This window comes from Miscanthus floridulus, chromosome 10 (genome assembly GCF_019320115.1).
Source record: "Miscanthus floridulus cultivar M001 chromosome 10, ASM1932011v1, whole genome shotgun sequence".
Classification (NCBI taxonomy): Eukaryota; Viridiplantae; Streptophyta; class Magnoliopsida; order Poales; family Poaceae; genus Miscanthus; species Miscanthus floridulus.
In genome coordinates, this window is record NC_089589.1 from 15,414,874 (window position 1) to 15,424,712 (window position 9,839).

The window sequence follows — 9,839 nt, forward strand, 5'->3', positions numbered from 1 at the left end:
AGTTCCTCCTTCCCCTATCTCACCTCGATGCCGAGGTAGTAGGAGAGTGCGCCGAGATCGCTCATTCAAAAACAAGCCGCCATCTCGCGCTTGAAGCTGCTAATGTCCTCCACACGCGCGCCGGTGATGATCAAGTCATCCACATACACGTCGACGACGAGCTCTTCCTTCCCCCGTCGCCGTGTGTAGAGCGCGTGCTCGGTTGCGCACCTCATGAACACAAGCTCACCCAGCATGGCGTCAAGCTTGGCGTTCCACGCTCGTGGGGCCAGTCGTAGCCCGTCGAGCGCCTTGCGCAGTCGGAGCACCTTGTGCTCCGCTCCCTTGACGGTGAAACCCGGAGATTGCCTGACGAAGACCGTCTCCGCTAGCTCGCCATTGAGGAAGGCCGATTTAACGTCCAAGTGATGGACGCGCCAGTCCTTTACTACTGCCAAGGCTAGTAGCAAACGAACAGACTCCATGCGCGCTACTGGCGCAAAGACTTCCTTGAAGTCGATGCCCTCGCACTGAACAAAGCCTCGGGCGACGAGGCGCCTTGTGCTTGACAATGGCGCCGAGCTCATCCCGCTTGACCTTGTACACCCACTTTAGGCTGATCGGACGACATCCTGGAGGTGGATCGATAAGCTCCCAAGTCTCGTTTTCCTCGATCGCCTTCATCTCCTCCAGTATCACCCGTCGCTAGTTTCCATCGTGCTCCGCCAGCGCGAACGTGGGTGGTTCCTCTACACTGATGAGCAACAGCTCTTGGTCATTGAGCAGCCGACTAGCCAGGCCTAAGGGCCCTGTGCCACCGACGATGTCATCCAGCCTATAGAACCGCACCTCCTCACCTTCGTGGAAGGCATCCACGAACTCAATGATGTCACTTGGAGGTGAGGTGAACTCAATCAGCAACGATGGAGTTCCCTGTTCCGCCGGAGTGCTCGGCACAGCACCTGGAGTGCTCGGCACCCCGGTTTCAGTGCTCGGCACCACTGTAGGACCGTTGAGCCTCGATCTTGGAGTGGTCGGCACCACTGCAAGATCTCTTGGCTCTGCTATGGGTGTGCTCGGCACCCGTCCTAGAGTGGTTGCCACCATTGCAGGACCTCCCGGCTCCACTCCTGGCGTGCTCGGCATCCCTCCAGAAGTGCTTGGCATAGCCCCAGGAGTGCTCAGCTCTATTGTTGGAGTGCTCGACACCTCTTCCCCAGCGTCTCCACCACCGTGGATGACCAAGTGCTCGGCGACGAAGGTGCTGGTGAAGCCGCCAGCTTCCCCCGTGCTCAGACTGTTCAGTCCTAAGCCACCTTCTCATCGAACACGATGTCACGTGAGACAAGTACCTTGTCTCCGCATGGGTCATAGAGCCAGTACGCCTTGGTACCCTCCGCATAGCCCAGGAACACCATCGGTGTGCTCCTGTCCTCTAGCTTGGTGAGGACCGGCTTAGTCTTCCTGACGTGGCCGATGCAGCCAAATGTCCGGAGGAAGGACACGCTCGACTTGCGTCCATGCCAAGCCTCGAACGGCATCTTGCCCTTCAGGGCCTTGGTGGGAGCATGGTTGAGGATGAACACCGCCGTGGTCACCACCTCCCCCCAGGACCTTGCCGGCATGCCTTTGGCCTTCATCATGGATCGAGCCATGTCGACCACCGTCTGGTTCCACCTCTCCACCACGTCATTCTGTTGTGGCGAGTATGGCGCGGTGTGGTGTCACACCACACCCTGATCCACGCAGTACGTAGCGAACTCCACCGAAGTGAATTCGCCGCCACGATCAGTCCTCAGCACGTGGAGCTTCGTGCTGCTCTCGGCCTCCGCACGCATCTTGAACTTCTTGATCGTCGTCGCCGCTTCGTCGCTACTCGTTAGGAGTTGCAGCCACATGTAGCGACTACAATCATCCACAAGTAGGAGGAAGTACTGTCGACAACCGTTTGTGGCTGGTGTGATCGGCCCACAAAGGTTGTCGTGGATGAGCTCGAGAGTGTCCTCCGCGTGATACTTGGCCGCCTTTGGGAACGGTAGCCTCCTCTGCTTCCCGGCCAAGTAGCTGTCACACAGCTTGCCTCCGTGCTTGATGTGGGGTAGCCCTCGGACTATCTTCTCTAGCCGACCAAGCGCGTCAAAGCTGAGATGTCTGAACCAGGCATGCCACAGCCATGGCTCCTCAGTGTGCCTTGCCGCTAGGCACACCAACTGCTCTACCTTCAGGTCGAGCAGGTACAACAGGTTCTGGGACCTCTTCACCTTGGCAAGAGGTCGCTGCTCCCGGTCTCTGATCCTGAGGACTCCGTCCTTGATCAGTATCTCGCTGCCGCGCTCATCCAGCTGACCAATGCTGAAGATGCTCGAACACAGCTGCGGTATGTAATATACATTCGTTAGCGCGCGGTGCTTCCTATTCTAGCACCTGAAGATGATGGTGTCATGCCCTTGGATTGCCACCCTTGAGCCGTCACCAAACTTCACCGTACCGGTAACATCATCGTCAAGCTAAAAGAAGGCTGCCTTGGAGCCCATCATGTGGTTGTTGGCGCTAGAGTCCAGGTACCACCGTAGCTCCTGCTCGCCGCCCAGTTGTCTGAGGTGGACTTGAGAACATGGTTCATCGAGGTTGATGGCTTTCAAGGCCATCCTAGGTCCTTCCACCATCTGCACCTCTTCCTTCTCCTCGACCTCGACATCGTGCAGTGCACAGAATGTCGCCATCAGGATAGTGGCCTCATCATCATCATCAGCTTATGCTAGATGAGCTTCAGCCTTCTTCTCCTCCTTGCGATTTGGGCACTCCTGTGCCCAATGACCTGTCTTCCCGTAGCGTCGACAGGCGTTGGGGTCAACCTGGTTTTTCTTCATCGAAGAAGCCTTGCCGCGGCATTTGCAATCACCACCGCGGCTGGAGGAGGCTACCCTGGAGTTTCTCCGAGCAGCCCACTCCTCCTCTGTCAGCAGTAGTTTGCCTCTATCCTTCGTTGTTGTCGCCTGCTCCTAGCGCTCGTCCACCGCCCGCGGATGGCCTGTCACATCCTCAATGGTGAGGGTGGACAAGTCCAGCATCGTCTCTATGGAGAGAGCGATCTGGATGTACTTTGCTGGCACGGAGTGGAGGTACTTGGAGACCGCCTCCTCTTTGTCGATGGTGATGCCATGGCTCTTCAGCTTGCTGATGAGCATCTACAGGAGGTGGGAGAAGTCCTCCACCATTTCACCATCCTTAAACTTGAGGTTGGCATACTCCTGCTTCAGAAGCTGGGTCGTCGCCTTCTTTGCGCGGTCGGAACCGACGTGTATCACCGTAATAGCCTCCCACGCCTCCTTAGTAGAGCTCTTCGCCCCCAACGGTTCCCTTTACTCCGCCGGTACAGCAGCGAGGATAGCCTCCAACGCTGACATGTCATCTTCTTCATTGTTAGTGCCTTTATCAACAACATTTCAAAGCCGTGGGGCTCTGAGCTTGACCTTCATGGTCACCGACTACTCTCCATAGTTAGTGCGAGTCAGCGTCGGCCAACTGGTGCCACTGACGTCCCCCACCATGCAAACAACGACCTTCGGTCGTGGTTGGGCAGCCACAGCAGTGCCACTGCTGTCGCCCATCTTTGAACCGTCCATCATTGCCAGCAGTTAGACCGGCGATGGCGCTTGTATGGCTCTGATACCACTTGTTAGCCCACATGATCACCAGCTCAGGTGAGTCGACCACTCATCAGTCTCGTCAACCATGGCTGAGCACAATAGACGTTGTCCGACTACACACTATAGCTAGAGGTAGAAGAAGAGGGAGAACAGAGCACACACACAGTACAAGCACCCGCGTTGGCCGGAGCTCTATATAGGAGATGGCAAATCTGAACTCTCTTTTTTGAGTTGTAGTGGCAAACTATATATACAATTCTACTCATCTAGTCCTAGTACTGCTGCCCTACAGCAACAATGACTAGATAACACAGCAGGACTAACTTCTGCGCATGTCCCTGCCATGGTTACAGGGAGGCAGGTGAGCCGTTCGGCGCCTGCCGCTGCAGCGGCTATAGTACCACAGCAGGGAGCCTTTTTGGTGTCGTCTTCCCTTGTTGTGTGTTCACACAAGGAAATAGTAGATTATGTAACAAGACCTCCCCAATACCCATAGCCTACTCCTGCTCGCAAAGATCTCGTGACTCGTGAGAACCAAACACTAGCGCTGGTTACCTGAATGGGAGATTGTGGAAGCTGTGGTTCCATTTTGTCTCAAAATTATCAAGGTAGCGAGGAAGTCTCAACCGTCCAGAGGAAAGAGATGCCCCTCTGATTTCATCCTAAACAAGAGTACCTCTTGCCTTCAAACCTAGGCTGCTCATAGGTGTTTCGTCGATGGGAATTCATCGCTGCCGTCGCGCCATGACAAGCTTCGGTACTCAGGTAACTAAGATCTCATCTTTCTAACAAGCATGATGGGTGTTGGCCCAGAGAATCACCGGCTCAGGTGAGTTAACCACTCACCAGTCTTGCCGAGCACCCGCTAGTGTTGCCGAGCACCCACTAGCCGTGCCGACCATGAATAAGCATTGTCCGTCCCCACACACTATGGCTAGAGCTAGAAGAAGAAGGGAGAATAGAGCATGCATGTACAATACAAGACACCAGCGTTGGCCAAAGCCCTGTCTGTGAGATGGCAAATCTGAGCTCTCTTTACTGAGTTGCTGTAGTAGTCTATTTATACAACTCTATCCATCTAGTCCTAATACAGCGCACATGTTGTAACAGTAACTAGATAACATACAAGGCTAACTCTGCGCCGGCCACTGCATGTGCCTACAGTGCTGCAGGTGAGCCATGCGGCGCCTGCACCTGCATCGGCTAAAGTATCACAGCAGGGGGCCTTTTCGGTGCCGCCTTCCCTTTTCTGTGTTCACACAAGGTAGCAGTAGATTAGCTAACAATCTTCCCCTAATCCTACTGCTAACCCTTGTACCCCCTCCATGCCGATCATCTCCTTCAGCTCCATGAGTCGAAGTCGTCCGAGCGGCTTGGCGAGGACGTCCGCGAGTTGCCGACCAGTTTCGACAAACTCGATGAAGATCTGCCCTCCATCGACACAGTCCCTGAGGAAGTGGAACTTCACATCGATGTGCTTACTCCGGTCGTGCAGAACTGGATTCTTTGCGAGGGCAATGGCGGGCTGGTTGTCCACCATCAGTGCTTGTGGGTGAGCTTCCACGCCGGTTAGCTCACCCAGTAGCCGGCGTAGCCACACAACTTGGCACGCCGCTGTGGCCGCCGCTACGTACTCTGCCTCGCATGTAGATAGCACCACCACCTTTTGCTTCAGCGATAGCCATAAAATTGGGGCCGACCTGAGGAAGACGAGCACGCCAGAGGTGCTCCGTCGCCCATCGATGTCCCCCGTCATGTCTGCATCGCTGAACACAGTGAGTTGCAGCCTACTCTCGCCGGTCTTTGGGAAGATGATCACGTGATCTACCACCCCCTTGACGTAGCGCAGTAGCCGCTTCACCGCAGCCTAGTGATCCTCTCTGGGATCCTCCATGAAGCGATTGACGTAGCCCACGGCGAACGCAATGTTTGGCCTCATGTGGACTAGGTAGCGCAGACCGCCGATGATGCTCCGTAGAGTGTCGCATCCACCTTCGCCGCGGTACTGGCCTTCGTCAGCTTCAGCCGCTCCTCCATCAGAGTTATGCATGGCTTGCACTCAGCCATGCCGCTCCTCTCCAATAGCTTGGAGGCATACGCGCTCTGACCGAGCATGAGTTCCTCCTTCCCCTGTCTCACCTCGATGCCGAGGTAGTAAGAGAGTGCGCCAAGATCGCTCATTCGAAAACGAGCCACCATCTCGCATTTGCAGCTGTTGATATCCTCCGTGCACGCGTCAGTGATGATTAAGTCATCCACATACACGTCGACGACAAGCTCCTCCTTCCCCTGTCACCGCGTGTAAAGCGCGTGCTTGGTTGAGCACCGTTGAAACCCAAGCTCACTCAACGTGGCGTCAAGCTTGGCGTTCCATGCTCGGGGGGCCTACCGCAGCCCATAGAGCGCCTTGTGCAGTCAGAGCACCCTGTGCTCCTCTCCCTTGATGGTGAAACCTGGAGGTTGCCTAACAAAGACCGTCTCTGCCAGCTCACCGTTGTGGAAGGCTAATTTAACGTCCAAGTGATGGACGTGCCAGTCCTTTGCTGCTGCCAAAACAAGTAGCAAACGGACCGACTCCATGCGCGCTACTGGCGCAAAGACCTCCTCAAAGTCTATGCCCTCACGCTGAACAAAGCTTCGGGTGACAAGCGCGCCTTGTGCTTGACAATGGCGCCGAGCTCGTCCCGCTTGACCTTGTACACCCACTTCAGGCTGATCGGACGGCATCCTGGAGGTGGATCGATGAGATGCCAAGTCTCATTTTCCTCGATCGCCTTCATCTCCTCCAGTATCGCCCGTCACCAGTTTCCATCATGCTCGGCAAGCGCGAACGTGGGTGGTTCCTCAGCACTGACGAGTAGCAGCTCTGCGTCATTGAGCAGCCTACCCGCTAGACTTGAGGGACCTGTGCCACCGACGATGTCGTCCAGCCTATGGAACCGCACCTCCTCACCTTTGTGGAAGGCGTCCACGAACTCAGTGATGTCACTTGGAGGTGAGACAAACTCGATCGGCGTCGATGGAGTTCCCTATTCCGCCAGAGTGCTTGGCATAGCACCTTGAGTGCTCGGCACTACTTCTGGATAGCTCGTCATAACTCCTATAGTGTTCGGCCACACTGTAGGAGTGTCCTGCCTCAGTCTTGGAGTGGTTGACACCACTGTAAGACATCTTGGCTCTGCCACGAGAGTGCTCGGCACCCGTCCTGGAGTGGTCGCCACCACTGTAGAACCTCCCGACATCACTCCTGGAGTGCTCGGCATCCCTCTAGAAGTGCTCGGCACTCCTCCAGGAGTGCTCGGCATCCCTCCCGAAGTGCTCGGCACTTCCCTAGGAGTGCTCGGCTCTACCGCCGGAGTGCTCGGCACTCCTCCTGGAGTGCTCAGCACCTCTTCCCTAGCGTCTCCACCACCGTGGATGACCAAGTGCTCGACGATGAAGGTGTTGGTGAAGCTGCCAGCTTCCCCTATGCTCGGACTGCTCCAGTCCCAAGCCGCCTCCTCATTGAACACAACATCGCGCGAGACAAGAAACTTATCTCCGCGTGGGTCGTAGAGCCGGTACGCCTTGGTACCCTCCACGTAGCCTAGGAACACCATGGGTGTGCTCCTGTCCTCTAGCTTGGTGAGGTTCGGCTTTGTCTTCCTGACGTGGCCGATGCAGCCGAATGTCTAGAAGAAGGACACGCTTGGCTTGCGCCCATACCAAGCTTCGAACGGCGTCTTGCCCGTTAGGGCTTTGGTCGGAGATCAGTTGAGGATGAACACCGCCGTGGTCACTGCCTCACCCTAGAACCTTGCTGGCATGCCTTTGGCCTTCATCATGGATCAGGCCATGTCGACCACCATTAGGTTTGTCTCTCCACCACGCCATTCTGTTGTGGCGAGTACGGCATGGTGTGGTGTTGTCCCACACCCTGATCCACGTAGTACGCAGCAAACTCAACTGAAGTGAATTCGCCACCACGATTAGTTCTCGGCACGCGGAGCTTCTTGCCGCTCTCGGCCTCCGCGCGTGTCTTGAACTTCTTGATCACCGCTGCCGCTTCGTCCTTGCTCGTTAGGAGTTGCAGCCACATGTAGCGACTGCAATCATCCACAAGCAGGAGGAAGTACCGCTGACCACCATTTGTAGCAGGCATGATCGGCCCATAGAGGTCGCCGTGAACGAGCTCGAGAGCGTCCTTCGCGCGATACTTGGACGCCTTCGGGAAAGGTAGCCTCCTCTGCTTCCCGGACAGGCAGCTATCACACAGCTCGCCTCCGTGCTTGATGTGGGGTAGCCCTCGGACCATCTTCTCCAGCCGACCAAGGGCGTCGAAGCTGAGATGTCTGAACCGGGCATGCCACATCCATGGTTCCTCGGAGTGCCTTGCCACCAGGCACACCGGCTGCTCTACCTTTAGGTCGAGCAGGTACAACCGGTTCAGGGACCTCTTCACCTTGGCAAGAAGTCACTGCTCCTGGTCCCTGATCCTAAGGACTCCATCCTTGATCAGTACCTCGCTACCGCGCTCATCCGGCTGACCAAGGCTGATGATGCTGGAACGCAGCTGCGGGATGTAATGTACATCTGTTAGCGCGCAGTGCTCCCTGTTTTGGCATCTGAAGATAATGATGTTGCGCCCTTGGATAGCCACCCTTGAGCCATCACCAAACTTCACCGTACCGGTAACATCATCGTCAAGCTCGGAGAAGGATGCCCTGGAGCCCGTCATGTGGTTACTGGCACCAGAGTCCAGATACCACCGCTGCTCCTAGTCGGCGCCCACACGTCTGAGGTGAACTTGGGCGCGTGGTTCATCGAGGTTGACGGTCTTCAAGGCCTTCCCAGGTCCTTCCACCGTCATCGCCTCTTCCCTCTCCTTGGCCTCGACGTCGTGCAGTGCACAGAACATCGCCATCAGGATAGTGGCATCATCCTCATCATCGGCTTGCGCCAGGTGAGACTAAGCCTTCTTCTCCTGCTTGCGATTTGGGCACTCCCGTGCCCAATGGCCCATCTTCCCACAACGCCGGCAGGCATTGGGGTCGACCTGCTTCTTCTCCGAAGAAGCCTTACCATGGCGCTTGCCATTGCCACCGTGGCTGGAGGAGGCTGCCTTCCCAGAGTTCCTCCGAGCAGCCCACTCCTCTTTCGTCAGCAGGAGTTTCCCGCTGTCCTTCATTGCTGTTGCCTACTCCAGGCGCTCGTCCACCACCCGCAGACGGCTTGTCACATCCTCAATGGTGACGGTGGACAAGTCCAGCATCGTCTCTATGGAGAGAGCGATCTGGATGTACTTCGCCGGCACGGAGTGGAGGTACTTGGAGACCGCCTCCTCTTCGTCGATGGTGACACCGTGGCTCTTCAGCTTGCTGATGAGCGTCTGCAGGCGAAGGGAGAAGTCCTCCACCATTTCACCATCCTTGAACTTGAGGTTGGCATACTCCTGCTTCAGAAGTTGGGCCGTCGCCTTCTTTGCGCGGTCGGAACCGGCGCGCATCGCCGCAATAGCCTCCCACGCCTCCTTAGCCAAGCTTTTCGTCCCCAATGGCTCCCTGTACTCCGCCGGTACAGCAGCGAGGATAGTCTCCAGCACTGACATGTCATCTTTTTCAATGTCGGTGCCCTTGTCAACAGCATTCCAGAGCCGTCGGGCTCTGAGCTTGACCTTCATGGTCACCGACCACTCCCCATAGTTGGTACGAGTCAGCGTCGGCCAACTCGTGCCGCTGACCTCCCGCACCGTGCGAACAACGACCTCCAGTCGTGGCTAGGCAGCCACAGCAGTGCCACTGCTGTCGCCCATCATCGCCAGCGGTTAGTCTGGCGACGGCGCTTGTACGGCTCTGATACTACTTGTTGGCCCACAGGATCACCGGCTCAGGCGAGTTAACCACTCACCAGTCTTGCCGAGCACCCGCTAGTGTTGCCGAGCACCCACTAACCGTGCCGACCATGAACAGACGTTGTCTGTCCCCACACACTATGGCTAGAGCTAGAAGAAGAAGGGAGAACAGAGCATGCACGCACAATACAAGACACCAGCGTTGGCCGAAGCCCTATCTGTGAGATGGCAAATCTGAGCTCTCTTTACTGAGTTGCCATGGTAGTCTATTTATACAACTCTATCCGTCTAGTCCTAATACAGCGCACGTGCTGTAATAGTAACTAGATAACATACATGGCTGACTCTATGCCGGACACTGCATGTGCCTACAGTGCTGC